General features: G+C 38.7%; 1 long non-coding RNA gene across 5 annotated transcripts; it reads right to left on the bottom strand.

Moving 5' to 3' along the window:
• Window positions 1-614: 614 nt before the first annotated feature.
• LOC104220481 (uncharacterized) lies at window positions 615-20,315 on the bottom strand. Of its 5 annotated transcripts, XR_011401161.1 has the most exons (5): window positions 19,883-20,305; window positions 17,167-17,266; window positions 14,752-14,815; window positions 1,232-1,407; window positions 615-934 (listed from the first exon to the last, which is right to left on the bottom strand). It is a non-coding gene; the product is annotated as an uncharacterized lncRNA (long non-coding RNA). The 5 variants fall into 5 exon arrangements; XR_011401162.1 differs by lacking the exon at window positions 1,232-1,407; XR_011401163.1 differs by lacking the exons at window positions 615-934; window positions 1,232-1,407 and adding an exon at window positions 1,414-1,913.
• Window positions 20,316-20,658: the final 343 nt, after the last annotated feature.

Here is a 20,658-nt window from a genome sequence, read left to right as displayed (position 1 = left end):
AGTGCTAGATTAGTCCCGAAGACAGAGTAACCTACAACAAAGGTTCAAAGTATCGACATCGAGTAACATTCAATGAGCAGTCATTACAAAGAATATCTGCATTTATAGACAACCGTTATGCAGCCATCAATGAAGGTTTTATTCTTATTCAAGAGGAGCTTGATTTGAGGATCTTTTCTCCCTAAATAGAGCTATAAATAGGAGATTTAACGTCCATGGTAGACACGAAATATTCTGGACACAAAAGCTACATTCTGTTCTCATTTTATAACATTATGCTCAATCTTTATTTTTGAATATTCTTCTCACTTTTGCCACCGGGGAGGCTAAATTCATAGCCATGCTTGTATTTCCTTGAATTTCATTTCATAATTTTATTTTTATTCTTATTTATTTAATATTTTTGAGTCAAATCATTCACTTGTCTATAAACCACGCTATGAATTCAACTATACCATTTTAGAGGTAAACAAAAAATATGGTGAATAATACATTACGACTGTCATGACCCAATTCCCACTATAGGTCGTGATGGTGCCCAACATCGCCGTTAGGCAAGTTAACGATGAACGATCAAATTAATTGTTCAATTTATTACTTTGGAAATCATGAGATTTATTTAATAAAAATTTGTGCATTTAAAATCATGGGTACATACAGAATTAGTAGGATATAAAAACAAAAGGTGATATGCACTTCCGTAACATCAACTAGACTATCCCAAAACCCGGTGTCACAAGTACTTGAGCGTTTACTAAAGAGTGAAACAATAATACAACATCTGTCTGGAATATAAAATAAACAGGATAAAGTAAGTAAATAAGATGGAGACTTTGTGTGCTGCGGTGGGTAGCACAGTATGTAGCGTACCATAAGGTCCCCTTAGCTGTTGCGCCTACGCGCCAAGATGACCACCAAATGAACCTGTCAAATCCTGTTCATATAGTACAGAAGCGTAGCATGAGTACATAAATCAATGCGTATCCAGTAAGTATCTAGTCTAACCCCAAAGACGTAGTGATGAGGGGTCGACATCGACACTTACTAGTGGTCTAATAAATCAATATGATAAATCATAAATAGATATGAAGCACAACAATAATAATGAGGTAAAAACTGTAACTATCATAATCCTCCAACATTTCTTTTGACAATATAAATCTCTTAAATTTCATATGTTATCTTAACAGATCAAAAATATCAAGTGTAGTCTCAAACGGATAAGGAATACCATATAAATGCTAGGTCTCAACAAAAAGGTAAATCTCATGAATATCCGAACTGCTGGCGGTATCACACACGATTATGCTGATGTCATACAGCCCGATCCAAAGTGATGTGTAGACTGTTGAGGGTCGACCAACGCGAACCATAGATGCATCTCAATATACTGTTGAGGCGTTCGATCTGATCCACAGGAAAGGAAGAAACTTATCGAATTACGAGTCACGTGCTTATAACACAGGTACATGAGCATAAAGTAAACATGACTTTTACCGTTTATCAAATATCTCGCCAAACAACTCATGGTGATAAAGATCAGCCTAATATATTTCCAAATCAATTTCAATTATAGATTCACTTAATTAAGCTAGCAAAATGAGTTCAAATAATCCAAATATTACATGATAAAATCCTAATTCTACCCGTACATAAACATGCTTTTAGCTTTGTACGAACTCTCGTCACCTCGTACGTACGTAGCACCCACAAGTAGTAGCACATAACAATTTTAATCCTACGGGGTAAATTCCTCCTCAAGAAAACTTTGTATTCGTTCGCCAAATCTTGTTTAGTTCCATCCAAGCTCGGTTTTGTCTGATTCTTAGACATGAGGTTTACCTTGCTCCGAAGTTCCATAACCGGCTCCAACGCCTCTCTAAATCCTCAAACCAATGCCCATCGATACGAAACTAGTCAAACAATCATGCAAACCAATAAAAAATATACTCCAACACTCATAATTAATCACTTTATAATATTTTTCAACTTCGCTCAAAAAGTCAATCCTTGGGCCCACATGCCCAGATTCCGAATATTTTCGAAGATAAATATTACCCATAACACCACAAATTCAAATATATAATTTACTCAATTCCATGTCCAATTTCATGGTCAAAATCCAAAAATATCAAATTCTAGATTTTCTTCAAAATCAAACAATTTCTATAAATTTCCATATTTAAATCCATATATAACTCATGTATTTAACTTTCAACAAGTGGGAATAACTTACCTCATGATAGATGATGAAATATCCTCTTCAAGAGCTCCAGAAAATTGCCTGATGGTGGGCTATAATATCATATTTTAGTCACTTATTGCACTCTAATTCACTGCACTTTAATTGTGTTTGAGCTTTAATTGTTAGTGTTTTGTACTTATTGTGTGTTTTATGCTTTATAGGAGTGATTCCGAGCTATGTAGATATTGTGGAGCTAATTCAAGCTAATTGGCGCTTTGAAGTTTAAGCAATTAAGCCAGGATCGTGTTCGAGGGTCGAGGACCAAGTTTGGACGTCAAAACGCAAGATTTGAGTCGTACTCTGAGAAATTTGCATTAGTGCGACGCACTATGCGAGGCATACTACGATGTAGCAGTGCATTTTTGCTGCCTGATGAATTGTGAAAGCCCCTGATAATCCCCACTAGTTCCCCGCATGGCGCGTCACCCTATGCAGCACGCCTGTGCAATTTTTATAGAGCCAATGTCATATTTTGGCTAGGAGAAGGTTTTTTCGTCTGGGCCCGAACCTACTTGGTATAAATACATGAAAAAGCGTTATTTTCTGGACTTTTAACATATTTTAGACCTAAGGAGACTAAGAAGGAGTGGGAGAAGCAAAAGCACAAGGATTTCGTCATTCAATCCTCACTCAAGACCCGAGTTTGGATCGTTTTTATGTTTTCCTATACTTTAAACATATTTGTGATGAATTGCTCCATATCTATGAGTAATTCCCTTTAGGGTTTGATGGATTTGGTATATTGATCTTTGTTTCATAACTCTAGTTTTATGTATTGAAGCATTTTTGGATGATATAATTGTTTCATCTATATTCACTTGTTCATGTAATCGAGAGAAACATAACTTGTGATATCTTTGTATTATTTTGTTTGTTGAATTCATTAATTCTTCTTAGTAATCGAAAGAGGCTAGTTGCATCATTGATTAAACCTAATTAGGAGGATAATCGAGAGAGGTTCTCCTAAATACTAATCTACTATGAATTTTTGCATATCTTCATAGAGCTTAATTGGTTCATCTTGTGAGGTTGAGACTTAATCGAGAGAGGCGTTTCTGCTAAATGTTTGAAATAATTGAGTGAATTCGAGAGACTCAATTGAATATTAGAAGTGAATTATCTAGAGTTAGATCCCAAACAATTATCTTGCACCTATCATATCAAAACCCTATTTTCTCCCACTGATAACCTTCGTTGCTTACTCATTGTTGCAATTATCACTAGTCAATAGCTCTAGATTCTTAATTAATTTTAGTTCGTAATCATATAAATTTTAATTGTCGATCATCTTGGATAGCAATTAAGCTAGAAACTACAAGAACCCTGTTTGAATCCAATCCATGTGGATACGATATTATATTATACTATATTCGACTAGCGACCATATTTAAGTGTGTTGTTTTGTGCTCGTCATCGCCCAACCAAGTGAAAAATGAGCCAAAACCCCGCATAAAAATCGAATCTGCCTAGGTCTTTCCTCTTCGCGATCGCGAAGGCCAAAAATACCTACCAAAATTCCTTCTTTGTGTTCGCGACAGCACGGTTGCGTTCGTGACCGTACGGTTACATTCGTGATGCCTCCAGGTCCCCATTGCTTCGCGTTCGCAGCCATTGAAGCGCGTTCTTGTAGGCTTAACGCCTCCAGGCTCAACTCCCCATCCTTCTTCGCGTTAGCGACACCCTGTCGCGTTCGCGAAGGGCACCTCAACCTCAGCTCTGCGTTCGCGGTCCCTTTTCGCGTCCGCGATGCACATTTTTCAGCAGCCAAAAATTCCTTCTTCGCAAATGTGTTCATACCTTCGAGTTCGCAAAGAACAACACCAGACACCAGCACTAGCCTCAGCAAAACAAGGAAAAGTGGTCCAAAACCACCCCGAAACACAACTGAGGCCCCCGGGACCCCGTCCAATCACACCAACAAGTCCCAATACCTTATTAAACTTATCCAAAGGCTCAAAATTCCACGAATAACATCAAAGTCACGAATCGACGATCAAAATCCTTGTTTCAACTTTCAAACTTCGATGAACGCGTCCAAATCATATCTGAATATTTCGGAATGACGCCAAATTTTACATACAAGTCACAAATCACAATACAAACCTATTCCAAGGCTCGGAATACCAAACAGACATCGATAACACAAAAGTCCACTTCAACTCAAACTTTGGAAATTCTAAAACCTTCAAAATGCCGATTTTCCACAATAAGTGCCGAAACGCTCCCGGACCATTCGATCAACCCGAACTTATGTCCAAGTCTTAAATCATCATATGAACCTATTGGAACCTTCTAATCCCGATTCCAAGGCTGTTTATTCAAAACTCAAGCCTTTGTCAACTCTTCCAACTTAAAGCTTCCAAATTGAGAATTTTCCTTCCGAATCAACTCCAAACTTCCCGAAATTCAATTCCGACTATGCATACAAGTCATAAAATGAAAATGTTGGTTTATGTTTAGTTAACAATGGCATGCTGAAAATGTTGGTTTATGTTTAGTCAACAATGACATGCCAATTGGAAGAGTTGGTGGAAAGAGTTGGTGTGGATGCTAGGAGGAAGCTTCCTCCTTTGATGTCACCCATGACATCAAGAGGAGGTAGTTTGATGTCACCAATGACATCAAGAGGAGGTCTTTACCTCTATAAATAGATGCACTCCTTCACTTGTAGAAATCATCCCAAAATAATACAATACATTGTAGTGAGTAGAGAGTTAAGAGAGAAATTCTCTTAAGTGTAATTGGGAAATCTCCCCTTCCTTTGTTAATATTAAAAGGGCAATTGTTCTCTGGTGGACGTAGGATTATTTTGATCCGAACCACGTTAAATCTTGTGTTCTTTCTTTTACGTTTCCGCTAACAATTGGTATCAGAGCGACAGGATTCTTTAACGATCCAAGGAGAAAGAACAAGCAAATATGAGTTCCATGAAGTTTGAAATTGATAGATTCAATGGACGCAACAACTTCAATATCTGGAAGATCCAGATGATGGCGTTACTGCGGAGGGAAGGTTCAATCCATGCTATTGACGGAAAGTATCCTACGGATATATCAGCTCCCGACAAGGAGAAGATTGAAGGGGATGCATTGAGTGCAATCCAACTATCCCTTGCACCTAACGTGCTTTGTGAAGTGAGTACGGGTACCGAAGAGACGGCCAAACAGTTGTGGGAAAAGCTAGAAGGGCTATACCAAGACCGATCAGTGACAACAAGAATGTTGTTACAACGGCGTCTTCACACATTTAAGATGGGGTCAGGTACTTCGTTACAAGATCATTTAGATGCGTTTAATAAACTTGTCATGGACTTACAGATTGCAGGAATTAAAAGGGAGGAGGAGACGCTTGCATGTGCTTTGCTATTTTCATTGACTTCAGGATATCGTGATATTGAGAATTCAATGATGTATAGCAAGGAGCCTATCAAGCTTGAGCAAGTGCGGCAGGCACTTAACTCTAGTGATGTGCGGAGGCACATTGAAGGAGATAGAGATGACCAGGCAAGTGGCCTCTTTGTAAGAGGCCGGACTAGCCAACAGGGAAAGACCAAATCAAAGCACAGATCAAAGTCTCGTGTGAACAAGAAGAATACAGAGTGTTGGGGTTGTGGCAAGAAGGGGCACTTTGAACGAGATTGCCCAATGTCAAAGTCCAAGGAAAAGGCGAGTGCATCTACAGTTGAACAGGTACATAATTTTGATAATGATTATGTACTAACAACATCGTGTAATAATAATAGTAGTTATGAAAACAAATGGGTGTTAGACTCTGCTTGTACTCTGCATATGACGTTCCGAAAAGACTGGTTTAGCAGCTACGAGAAAAGTGGAGGAACCGTAGTAATGGGCAATAATGCAACTTGTGCAATAGTTGGCATTGGCTCAGTTCGGGTTCGCTGCCATGATGGAATCGTGAGGACTATTACACAAGTCCGTCATGTTCCTGATCTGAAGAAGAATTTGATCTCCTTGGGTACTCTGGATGAACAAGGCTACAGGTACATGAGCGAAGCAGGAACTATGAAGGTGACTAAAGGTTCTTTAGTCATGCTGAAAGGCAAGCTGGAGAACGGCCTTTACACATTGGCCGGAAGCACCATTGTTGGCTCTGCAAATGCATCTACAGTGCAGTTATCTAATGATGACAAGGCAAGACTATGGCACATGAGACTGGGTCATATGAGCGCACGTGGACTGGAGATGTTGAGCAATCGTAAACTTTTGGAAGGTGAGAAGATCAGCACGCTTGACTTCTGTGAGCACTGCGTTCTAGGGAAGCAGAAGAAGGTCAGCTTCAGCACTGGCAAACACAAGACAAGAGGAGTGCTAGACTACATCCATTCAGATTTATGGGGTCCTTCTAAACTTCCATCGAAGGGCGGAAAGAGGTATCTTCTCATTTTTATTGATGATTTCTCACGAAAGGTTTGGGTGTATTTTTTGAAGGCAAAAAGTGATGCTTTTGAAGCATTTAAAGAGTGGAAGATTTTGGTTGAAAATCAAATGGAGCGGAAAATCAAGTATCTTCGCACAGACAATGGCTTGGAGTTTTGCAATGAAGAGTTTAATGAATTCTGCAAGGTTCATGGGATCTCAAGACATAGGACTGTCAGGCATACCCCACAGCAGAATGGAGTTGCCGAGAGAATGAACAGAACTCTTCTTGAAAAGGCTCGTTGTATGCTCCTACAAGCCAAAATGTCCAAAGTATTTTGGGCTGAAGCAGTTCACACTGCTGCTCATATTGTCAATCGATCTCCAGCATCGGCAATTGACTTTAAGACTCCGAATGAGGTATGGTCAGGTGAACCCTCTAACTATTCATACTTACGAGTATTTGGGTGTCCAGCTTATTATCACGTTAATGAAGGAAAGCTTGAACCAAGGGCTAAGAAGGCCATATTCGTAGGGTATGTGGATGGAGTAAAAGGGTACAAACTTTGGTGTTTGTCTTTACTCAAATTTATAGTTAGTAGAGATGTCACCTTCGATGAATCCTCTATACTTGATCCCCGTAAAGTTTCCGTGGAGTTTTCAGGAAACAAGAACAACGAGCAGGTGGAGCTTCCGGTGGAGCTTGCCAAGGAAAAGGATCAAGAGACTCAGGTTAAAGATGAGTCAGAAGATGTAGGCGTTGAAGAACTTGCTGTCAATGAACCATACACAATTGCGAAGGGGAGGGAGAAGAGGCAGACACGAGAACCGGAACGCCTTATAAATCAAGCAAACTTGATTGCATATGCGTTCGTAGCTGCACAAGAAGAGATTAAAGATCTGGAGCCCTCCTCGTATATTGAAGCAACTTCTTGCAAGGATGCCGCACAATGGCGGTTAGCCATGACTGAAGAGATGGAGTCTCTTCACAAGAATCAGACATGGGTCTTAGTGAAAAGACAAAAGGGGAAGAGGACAGTTGGATGCAAGTGGGTCTACCGAAAGAAAGAGGGAATTCCTGAAGTGGAAGATGCTAGGTTCAAGGCGAGATTGGTTGCAAAAGGTTTCAGCCAAAAGGAGGGAATTGACTACAATGAGATTTTCTCTCCGGTCGTGAAGCATAGCTCAATTCGCGTGCTACTAGCATTGGTTGCACAATTTGACTTGGAGCTTCAACAGCTTGATGTCAAAACTGCTTTCTTACACGGTGATCTAGAAGAGACAATCTATATGGATCAACCTGAAGGTTTCCTAGCTGAGGGAAAAGAAGATCACGTATGCCAACTAAAGAAGTCTTTGTATGGTTTGAAGCAATCCCCTAGACAGTGGTACAAGAGGTTTGATGCATTCATGACTACACATGAATTCTCAAGGAGTGCATTTGATAGTTGTGTGTATCACAAGAAGATGTCTGGTAACTCAATGATTTATTTACTGTTGTATGTTGATGATATGCTTATTGCTGCTAACAACATTACAGAGATAAATGCTTTGAAGAAACTATTGAGTAAGGAATTTGACATGAAGGATTTAGGAGCTGCAAAGAAAATCCTTGGTATGGAGATTTCAAGAGAAGACGATGTTGTACATCTTTCTCAGAAGAGGTATATTGAAAGGGTTCTCGAGAGATTCAATATGCAAACGTGCAAGCCTGTAAGTACACCATTAGCTCCTCATTTTAAACTTTCAGAGTCACAAATGCCTCAGTCCGAGGATGAGGTGGAGCATATGTCAAAGATTCCTTATGCCAGTGCAGTTGGTAGTATTATGTATGCTATGGTATGCACACGTCCAGATATTGCTCAATCTGTAAGTGTGGTAAGTAGATACATGTCCAACCCAGGAAAGAGGCATTGGGAAGCTGTCAAGTGGATATTGAGATATCTCAAAGGAGCTTCTGGTGTTGGTCTTACCTTTCGAAAAAGTGGTACAGGTATTTCAATTCTCGGTTATGTGGATTCTGACTATGCAGGAGATCTTGACAGAAGAAGGTCCACAACTGGATACATCTTTACCCTCGTTGGCAGTGCCGTCAGTTGGAAGTCGACTTTGCAGTCGATTGTCGCTTTGTCTACGACAGAAGCAGAATACATGGCAGCAGCGGAGGCGGTAAAGGAAGCTATCTGGTTGAAAAGTTTAGTAGCGGAATTGAGTTTGGTTCAGCTGGAATCAACTCTTAGATGTGATAGTCAGAGTGCTATTCATCTAATGAAAAATCAGAGATTTCATGAGCGCACTAAACACATTGATGTCAGATTTCATTTTATTCGAGATGTTATTGATGAGGGAACTATCAAGGTCGTGAAGGTTATCACAGATGATAATGCTGCAGACATGTTGACCAAGATAGTCCCGCTCGCTAAGTTTGCACACTGCAAGGACTTGGCGGGGGTGTGCATCAACTGATGCAACTCCGAAGAGAACAGTTGCTAGGTGGAGGTGGTATGTTCAACAATGGTTTGATTCTTCTTGTTTCTTACAACGGGGTTGCCCAGTAAGCTTAGAAGTTTTGGCCAGAGTTGTTCACACGCTCGAAACGCAAACCAAGGTGGAGATTGAAAATGTTGGTTTATGTTTAGTTAACAATGGCATGCTGAAAATGTTGGTTTATGTTTAGTCAACAATGGCATGCCAATTGGAAGAGTTGGTGGAAAGAGTTGGTGTGGATGCTAGGAGGAAGCTTCCTCCTTTGATGTCACCCATGACATCAAGAGGAGGTAGTTTGATGTCACCAATGACATCAAGAGGAGGTCTTTACCTCTATAAATAGATGCACTCCTTCACTTGTAGAAATCATCCCAAAATAATACAATACATTGTAGTGAGTAGAGAGTTAAGAGAGAAATTCTCTTAAGTGTAATTGGGAAATCTCCCCTTCCTTTGTTAATATTAAAAGGGCAATTGTTCTCTGGTGGACGTAGGATTATTTTGATCCGAACCACGTTAAATCTTGTGTTCTTTCTTTTACGTTTCCGCTAACATAAACACATAAAGTGAAGCTACCCAATGCCTCAAACCGTGGAACAACGCGCTAGAAGTCAAAACGGCCAGTCAGGTCATTACATTCTCCCTACTTATACATACGTTCGTCCTCGAACGTGCCAAGAACTGTTTTGGAGTTGCCCAAAATTGCTGTTTAACACCTCGTGCACCTGCTCGTTCCACCACAACCCATGTGAGCACATTAGCTCAAGCTAGACTGAAGATCCTTCCTGCTACCTTATCCCACAAGCCTTAGAACCAAATTCCAACATCCGGAATCTTTGCGAGACCTGATTCTACTATACGGACACCATATCAATCTCAACACGCTGAACCCAAAACATGATCATCCACCTATGTTGTAATCACACATTGCACCGCATAATTCGTATGCCACATATAACATCCTCCAACCACCATAGATGCAACTTCACGAATCTGATGTCCGTAATATATATCATTACACATATAAGTCCAGTTCCGACACTCGTAATACTGCAATAATGAACGAGATGTGTAGAAATCCATAACCACGTGCCAAATTAATAATTCCTTAAATTCCTCTGCTCAACAAGAACCCTTGCCTCATTCTGAACTGAATATGACATTTTCCCTCTAATATGCATTATATAAATCTGATTCCACTGATTCCAGGCTTGACAACCTCATCTTACCCAGTACAAGATACTCGACCGACAAGCCACATAAGAAACCACCTAAAATCTCATACGAAACATCGATGCACCAACAAGCTACAACTCGAATATGACCCATAAGGAAGAACGAACTCTGGCAAAGATCTATCCAGCCCGCGTAACAAATAAAATGGCCAAACGGATTCCATAAACCTATCTCATAGATGAGAAACAAGGCCCTCAAAATAAGTATAAGAAACCGTACTCAACGTCTCACTGTTGTGGTGTTCAACCTGATCCACACATGTCACTGTTGCAGCATGCAACCCGATCCAAAAATGATACCGTTGCGGCATGCAACCCGATCTAACTATGATATTGTTGCGACATGCAACCCGATCCAAACATCATGCCCATGGCGACGTGCCACCAGATCCACACATAACAATCAATAAGGAAATACCCATCAAGCTATAATGCTCATACCCACGAAATGTCAGAATATCGACCACAAACACGCCAAGTGCATAAAGACAACCCTAGGGAGACGGATAACGACATGTGCTACAAAAATCCAAGCACGACTAAGGTGTAATAAATGACCTGCATCTCGAGAGCCATCCTGCTCATATAACACCACAAGATACTCGGGATCACAACACATGTGCAAATAATCAAGCTGTCTCACAACCCACATGGCATAATAGAGTAGTACCTGAATTAGACAACACTTGAAACATCATCCACTACTCCCGAAGAATCATCCATAAGCAATGCTACACTGACCCAGTATACCTGATCTGATATAAAATATACATTCACATTAAGCAAACCAATGGAACTCAAGCCGATTTCGATCATCCCAAAATGGGCCAATAACCCTCCAAAGATCCACAATGACCCTATTCATGACACATACGAGTAGTCGTCCAATCCAGAACAAACTCCCACAATCCACAACCAAAGAATAGAGTGCCTCTCAGGCATAAACTCTCCCATTAGCGGCAACACCGAAATCCTCATATCTGATTTCAATCTCTAACACTTAAATGACCAACACATCAAAATTATATGATCTTCCCGTAGGATATACTCCCACAACCTTCCACACTAGGTAGTAAAATCTATACATCCATGGCCATCGATCATGCTATTTTTGTAATGCAAATCATGAACCCGCAAGTCGATACACAACACCTCTTCCACAAAACAAACCATCCTCAGACTGCCTGAAAATAGTGCCACATGCTCTAAACATCTGAAATCCTTCCCTGCTCATCCGAGCTTGTGACGTTATTATCAAAACTGAACCGCAACCTTGATCCTCAACTTCCAATTTCCATACCGCTCACTGCTCCTAACATGATGCTACGCAAACAAAAATTTCATCATAACTCCTGAACCACTAGTAGAATAAACACTTCATCGGCTAGAAGCCTTTCACTTAACTCATTTTAGAAGACAAATCTCAACACACACCAACTTCTCATAACCACAAAAGACACGGAACTCAAGTCGTGGTCTGAACCTCCATAACCTTTCTAGTATCCATTTACATATAACCAAACCATCAAAATCAAATACCTCTAAATCAATCAATTCACGATGGTTGTCAAGACTGCACGTACAATCACGAATCACCTATATAGCCTTAACACACCATATGAACTGATCATTTTCACAACCCTGTTGATTCAAACCATTACTAACTGACTCAACTTCTTCCAATTTACTCTCTACTTGCCTTCAAAGTAATATCTCTATTCAAACACATAATGGAGCTCAATCAACATTCAGCTTGAGGGACCCAAATCATGAGACCACTTCGCCTCAATACCTATAAGCCATATTATGCCCTCCTATGTACTCAATAGTATCTCCAACTGATACACCTACACTGATTAGATCTTTTGCGAATCCGAAGTTGTGTCTTCCATCTCTCTAACACCGCACCGCAGACCCGATGATAACATAGAAATAATCCAAGTACCCTTTACACTCTACTACAAAACCCTATACTCAGCCACATAACGAACCTAAAAATCATTAAGCACCACACCTTAAATCTTGAATCCACTAGAATAATTATTGAGAGTCGCCAACTCTAATTCAGTCTCGATTATTTAGCTAAACAACTAGTGCTCCATTAGCATATGAGCATTCCGATGAAGCAACCGGATGAATCCTTTCCCTTGTACATCACATCCACCAGAAGTATAAAATCCGAATCATTCCACAACCCTCACATATCAAAAAGGTAAAATATAGCTCACATCCATCAACTTCATTGATCGAATTACCCCTGATGTTCTCTTCCTCAGTCATAACTAATTCACCATCATACCGCTAACCAGAAACTGCAAGGGCATATAACCACGTGACCCAATCATCGATGGTAGGCTCCCCCACTTAGCTTTAAGCCACCATCGCAAAATCCAAGGACTCACAATTACTTTTCCTACTCGCTACCATGATCTCACACCGTTACTAAGCCAAATTTCTCATAAGTTCTTGTTGCATTAATCATAACACATCCCGAATTATCAGCTACAATCGCACACTCAACCTCCTAACAATCGTACCATCTTCTTCAAATGATCTAAGCTCACATTGTAGTACATGCATCCCATTATAGAAGACATAACTCTTTATAAGAACTTCATCAGAATCATGAAATCTCTAACCTTCTCACTGGAGATAGCCTACCTATGTAACCTCATACCGACATCCTCCAACGGTATAGCCATAGCCACATCCATTATGAAATTAGTTAATTCTCCTAGGTTCACACTCATCTGCCATCCGTAAGAATCCGTTCCTACCATTAACATCAACTGAAGTTCCAACAATACGTTTACAACTTGAAGCTATAGTGCATCCCCAAATGATAATTAAGCATTCACATTCCTCTGCTTTCCAAGAAACATTTTTCGTCACATTCAAGCTTCCTAAGTACATAAACCACCACCTCAAACGAAATACACAAACTTAGTCATTTGTCCACCATGACCAAAATCACCCCAGGCTTTCTCAAAGCATGTGGCTGTCCTACAAAAAAATTCATGTGATACGCTACCACTCCCACTCCGGTTAAACCATCATCCTAAGTAAACTACTTGAGATCTATTGCTCGTACTTGACCTGCTAGTAGTCCAACCACCGCGAGACATATCCTACCATGTCTCTTCTCATCATCTGCCGCCACTCATGTCGCTCCAAATCACGATCCATCTCCGTACCACCTGAACAAATAGATTGGCATCAACTCTAAGACTCATTAAGATCATCTTCCTCTAGCCATCAATACTAGAAACATCGATTTGACCTGAAGCCGCCACACACTGCCATCTTTGATAACCGCTTCTTAGGTACCATTTCACAACACCTTTCCCCAAAGTCAAACCAATAAAACCATCATACTGACAAGCCTTAATGCGTTCAAACAAGGACGGCTACACCATATCACAAATAAGAATTCCACCATATTGGAAAATATCCAATCTAGCAACTCCGTCAACCAAAGCCTGAACATCCATAGTCCAATTTCCTCTCATCCATTGGAGTTAAATATCGAATCTCTAAACCATGAACTGAATAATCCTCCTCTCGAGTCATTTACGACTGCGATACATAAGTAAGAACCCTACCATTTACACAAGCACTACGTGATAACAACGCATGAATATCATAATACACTGTGCATAACCTCAAAACTGTAGGCAACACTAACACTAGGTTAAAATTACAGAACACCCCTCCACAAGGCGATGATAATAGTCCGCCCATATACGTAGAGAAAAATATATTGCACCAAATCTGTAGCAACTTCATGACTCATCGTGCCCAACTAATATCAAATGCTTGACATCACGTATGAATGAGTAGGAAGGAACTGAAGGCATAAGCCTCAACGAAATCAAATAGCACGACACAGAATCAAGAAAGGGAAGTTCTTCGAATAGTCCTGTAGCCTCTCGAAGATAAGTACAGACATCTTCATACCGATTCGCAAGACTCTACTAGACTTGCTCATGACTCATGAGACCTAAGTGAATCTAGTGCTTTGATACCAAACTGTCACGACCTAATTCCCGTTATAAGTCGTGATGGCGCCTAACGTCGCCGTTAGGCAAGCCAATGGTAAACTATCAAATTAATTGTTTATTTTATTACTTTTGAAATCATGAGATTTATTAAATAAAGAAATTTGCGCATGTAAAATCATGGGTACATACATAATTAGTAAGATATTAAAACAAAAGGTGACAATGTTATGCAATTCTGTAACATCAATTAGAATATCCCAAAATCCGATGTCACAAGTGCATGACCATCTACTAAAGAGTGTCATAATAATACAACATCTGTCTAGAATATAAAATAGACAAGATAAAGTAAGTAAATAAGATGAAGACTTTATGGGCTACGGTGCATAGCATGGAAAACAACTCACCATAAGGTCCCATCAGCTGTTGCGCCTGCATGCCAAGATGATCACCAAATGATTCTATGAGATCCTGCACATATAGTGTAGAAGTATTGCATGAGTACATAAATCAATGCGTACCTAGAAAGTATCTAGCCTAACCCTGGAGAAGTAGTGACGAGGGATCGACACCGACACTTACTAGTGGTCTAATAAATCAATATGATAAATCAACAGATATGAAGCATAATAGTAATAATGATGTAAAAAGGTAACTATCATAATCCTCCAAAATTTCTTTTGACGATATAACTCTCTCAAATGTCATATGCTATCTCAACAAATCAGAAATATCAATTTTAATCTCAAACGGATAAGGAATACCATATAACTGCCAGGTCTTAACAAAAAGGGGAATCTCATGAATATTTGAACTGCTAGCGGTATCACATATGATTATGTCGAGGTCGTACGGCCTGATCCATAGTGGTCTGTACACTGCCAAAGGTCGACCGGCGCGAACCAGAGATGCATCTCAATATACTGCCGAGGCGTTCGGCCCGATCCCTTGGAAAGAAGAAACTTATCGAATTATAAGTCACATGCTTACAACACAAGTACAGAAGCATCAGGTAAGCATGACTTTTACCGTTTATCAAATGTCTCGCCAATCAACTCAAGGTGATAAAAGATCGGCCTAATATATTCCCAAATCAATTTTAATTATAGATTAACTTAATTAAGCTGAAAAAATGAGTACAAATAATTCAAATATTACATGATAAAGTCCTAAGTCTACCCAGTATTGCACCCTATTTTGCACGAGTTAAAATAGTATTCAACTTGCGATTTTTTTGTTGTTGATAAAAGAGAGTCACCGCCTAATATTTAAAGGTATACTAGGGTACCTATTTAACTACTAAAGTCAAGTTCTTTCGTAGTCTACTAACTGGTGAGATTTTGGGTAAGGGTTCTTGTTCTTCTAAGAGGAAGGTGTTAGGCATCCCTTAAAAGCTTCTTGAGGTAGCTCCATAGGACTTAGACTAGGTTTAAAGGATTAGTTGTTTGCATTCTTCTTAATCAATGTTAAAGAGTACGACTTACTGTATATCTATGTGAGAATATGATATTAATAAAGGGGATGTGTGTCTTTAAAAGGATATGACTTTTACAAAAAAGTCTTGGAAAATAACTTTGGTGTATAATAGAAAGAGTTTTAAAAATATGTACATGAGTTGGTTTATGTGTATGAAACATGTAGAAAGGGGATAAAATATAAAACACTTCGTTTTTAAAAAATGGATGCTCATGTAACTCTAAAAGATGTTGTAAGAGAGTGAGCCTAAGATATACCTTGGACTCTGAAATCATAAATATTAGACTTGAGTAACTATTTTGAAAATTTTTGCTGGGCAGCAGTACTTAGGTTTTAAAAGGAGTCGATTTTTTTTTAGAAGGCTAGTCTTGCGATTCATATCTGGTTTATCTTTTGAAAGAGGGACTTCCATCTTTTGCTAAGCTATTTTGGCTTCCAAAATCTTGATGAAAATTTAGTAAGATATGAAAGACTAATAACGTGAGCAACACATGATTAACAAATTGAAAACTAGTTAGTATCTAGTATTTCTTTTAACCTTATATTCTTTAAGGCTTGCCTAAGTTATTTATATAATTCTAAGAGTAAAGTAAAACATTAAATCAAATATGATGAGAGCAGCGTTATATACATGTAAGAGAATATAAATAATGGGATATAATGAAGCAGTAAAGGAGTGAGGAATGACTCTGGTTTGGGCCTGAAAGAGGTAGGCCCAACAATCAGCAGGAATGGACAATAGTGAACTCCAGATTTTCAGATTCATCGGTATGATGTTTGGGCCTGAGTTCCTTGAGAACTCAGCAGGCCCAATGGTTGCACATGTTCAAAAAGAAAGAGAGAAAGTCATTAGAACTAATACTCTATAATTATACATAAAATATGCAAGTAAACGACTTAAACCAAATATAATAACCAACAATAATTAAATATTATGAATGGATATACTAATGTGGGGTCACATATGGTAAAGTGATTTACATTGAAAACCTTTCATTGTCATTAAATACTAAACCTAAAAGGAGTAATGAATGTCAATAGATTAGAGGCTAAGGGTAGAGTTCTACTCAAGGTCAGGGCTCCCTTTGAATCCCTTGACACTTCAAAGTTCCCAAGGGTCTCAAGGCCTAGGGCAATACTTGTGTCAAGGAGAGTAGCCCAACCAAGAGTTAAATTCTACTCCCAAATACCCTTAACCATTAACAACTTATTCTTCCACATAGGTTTAAGTGCCAATTAGGCCCTTTCAATGTAAATCCTATCACCACAGTAATGCCACACTACAGAAGCATATGCCTTTCTCATGAGGCCAAAATAAAACAATATAAGACTACAAGAAAGTTTACCTATATTGTCATACCACATTTCCAAAACTGAATGGATGATGAACATGTTAAGCAGGTTCAGAAGGAATAAGCTTGAAGCATCCATAGAGGTAGAGACACTCTTTTTGAAGAGCCAAAAATCTGGGGTTAGGCATCTTAAGATAGAAAAGTACATAGTTCAAGTCTGTAACTGTTTATGAATACAAACACATATGTATTAATTAGACTAGTCATCAAATTGGTTTTAACTTAAACCTTGCCACACAGGTTAACAATACTAATGGAGACTTCTGAAACTATTAACAAGGATTCAAATAAACAATCATAGTTAGTACCTCTACAGATGCTATCAGGGACACCAAAATATAATCAGAGTTCCTAAAAGGTATTAACAAGATTATACATTTACAAATTCAAATAGAACTCCTAAGAGTGCTTAACAGATTGTCAAATCATGATCACTTCTTTCTAAGAGTGTTAACTCCACACTAATCCCATTAAGAACAAAGCAGACTGTTATATCTAAGCAGTAGCAACACGAGACTCTCTTTAGAATTCACAAGCTAGGTTTAATTTATTTTAAAAGAACTTTGTGAAATTTCAAGACAGTGTGAACATGTATGGGATTATGAGAGATAAACAGAAACATTCAAGAACCAAATGAATGCAGGATCATAAGAACACACACAAAAGATACTGCGCAGGGATCATATTTAGGACGTATCACCCTGTGAGCTTCAGAAAAGGGTAAAGTGTCATCCCTAAACTAGGACTTGACTGTTATTAGATGATGAGTTAATAGCTTCATTTAGGAGTCTCTTAAATAGCATTAGCAGAGGTATTTGTGCTAGTTGACAGGCCAATATTACCCTAAGCATATGATATGGTTGCTTTCCTTTCACAAAGCTCTAAATCTCACACTCATACTGACTTTATTTGAAGGTTAAGGCACATTGCAATGCTCAGGCAAAGCAGATAATGTTAAGGTCTTCCATTAATTCCAATAGTGGATTACAGCAGGCTCATATAAACTTAGCAAGTTCTGATGATACTGGATGCACATGCATGAGCATGAGGAATAAGTGGAGGCCTATTTGGGAACAAAGATGGATGCAAAACTCTTATTCAAGTACATACATGAGATGTTCTAGCCGAGGTTATAACTTCACAAACAGGATTGAGTTTCAAACATTATGAAATCAAGTCAACAATATCATTTAAGAAGTTCAGAAAAGTGGGGACTTTATGTCACACCCCTTTTTACAACCTTACTAACCCTCTTAAATATATAAAAGATTTTGTAAAGCTCAAAAGGGTTTTTAATTAAAAAGTGATAAAATTGTGCTCAAAAGAAAATAACTCAGAGTCGCCACCTGACATTTGTTTCGGTGAGCCAGGTCACCATTTTTAAAAATAATTTTCCTTTTAAAACACTTTGGACTCCAAACTAAGTCTGCACCAGAGATTCGGGTAAGGGGGTTCATTTGACTCGGGGAGAAGGTGTTAGGCACTTCCCAAGTCCCGTGAAAGTCACGGGTACGTACTCGATCTAGTTGGCTTTTAAGATATTCAAATTGAGATAAAAAACAAACATAGAAAAGAAAAACAAACACAAGAGGCCCGAGATCGTCCCTGCCTAGTAAAAGAAAAATAAAAATAAAAATAAAAGTAAAAATACTACGAGTTCCACTTTAGGCCTCCAAATACAAGTACTTCATGGCATACCCCGGATAAAAAAATATGTACAAAATTGCGGGGCATTCCCCAGATAATAAACTAAGAAAACGACCTCTCGCCTCGAATAAAATAAAAGAAGCAACCTACGATTTGCCTACTCGAGTGTGGTCAGCCTAAGCATGCTCCTAGCGGACAATGTAGTAAAAGTAAAATAAACAAAAGTTAATTTCATGCTCATTTCTTTTGCTTGGTTTAGGCAAGTAAGTATTAAGAGGCTCTTGTTGGCTTTCAATAGGTATACATAGGTACACATAGGACTTTCTTTCAATACATAGTGGTTGGCTTCGAATCACATGAAGCCCATATAGATGTCCACTTGTAAATATTCTCAGGTAAGAAAGCAGAACCTCACCTCTTTCTGTTGCTGAACATAAACCTACTTTAGATCCACTTTAACTTCTCATTTCATGCATTTGACCAAACCAATTCCTAAAGCATTATTTAATGGACTCGGCTTCCCCCGAGGCTCAACAACCACTCGAAATAACTCATTCAAATCATCCACACAAATATACAAAGGATATCTAAAAACGTATTGAAAGCAGTCAAAACATGATAGTCTCACTCACAAATGAAAAACCATTCTGACCATGGGAAAAATACTCTCAACGAATGACTTTAGAAAAAAAAGAATCATGACTCTATGTTAAAGAATACTGGACTACTAAAAGAAGATTGAAGCTTAAACTAACATCCAAATCCTACAAATTCTTAACCAAACACTAACGATTAACAGAATAAGGTATTTACTATTTTGATGTTTAAGAGAATATTATAAGTCAACTTTTTATAATAACTATACTATGAAATTAATTGTATTAGCAATAATTCTCATGGTATGGAAATAATATTGGACTGATGTTGTATATTAACTCATAATGACAAGTGAAGATAACAGAGCACATCAATATCTGAGCTAAAATTCGGATCAATTTCTATTTTGTACCCCAAGCTCTCATCATACTCAAATCAACACAAAAGTAGAGGGAAAGGATCAAACCTGAAAATAATACTTTCAATTAGAATAATTTCAGCAATTCACGGACAGAAGCAAAGGGACAGTCGCGACCAGAACTAGACACGATAATCAAACTTCAAGCAGAAACGCGAACCAAACCACAACGGGCCTCAACGACAGCCAAAAATCCGAACTCAACGGCCTCTCAATCAATCTGAGAGAGACGTCGAAGGGAGGCAACGACACCGACCTAGGTATGAGAGACGCAGAAAAATTGGAGAAGCTGAAAACCCTAGAATAACTAGAAAAGGGCTGCGTCGCCGGGTGTATGGTGGTTGTTTTGCGGCGACAGAAGGGTTTGATCAGAGTTGCTGGCGGTTGGTTGTGTCGTTGATAGCTTATGTGTGTGAGAGGTTGGGTGGGGCCTGGGTGGATCCAAGTGCCCATCTGCCTCTTTTCCCCCTTTGTCCAAGTCAAAGAGATCGATTAAAGGGGAAGATATATTAGGTCTTGGGGTTAGGCTAATGGGTTAATTGGGCCAAAAAGATTGGCCTTGGTGAATTGGGCTATAAATTAAGCTTATAATTCTATAATTCTTGCAATTTGGCTAAAAATATTAATTTTTTTTCTAAAATAATACCATAAAAATATAAAAGTAATTCTAATTAACTAAAACAACTATATTATGACATGAAACTATTTTTGATAATTTCAAGGATTATATTAAAAATAAAAAATGGGTTGAAAATAATATTTTTCTAAAAATACCTAATACCTTAATTAAATAGAGAAAAATGAAACTATTTTTGTATTTTGCA

The sequence above is a fragment of the Nicotiana sylvestris genome, chromosome 7, assembly GCF_000393655.2.
Source record: "Nicotiana sylvestris chromosome 7, ASM39365v2, whole genome shotgun sequence".
Lineage (NCBI taxonomy): Eukaryota > Viridiplantae > Streptophyta > Magnoliopsida > Solanales > Solanaceae > Nicotiana > Nicotiana sylvestris.
This window is presented reverse-complemented; position numbering and strand designations above follow the sequence as displayed.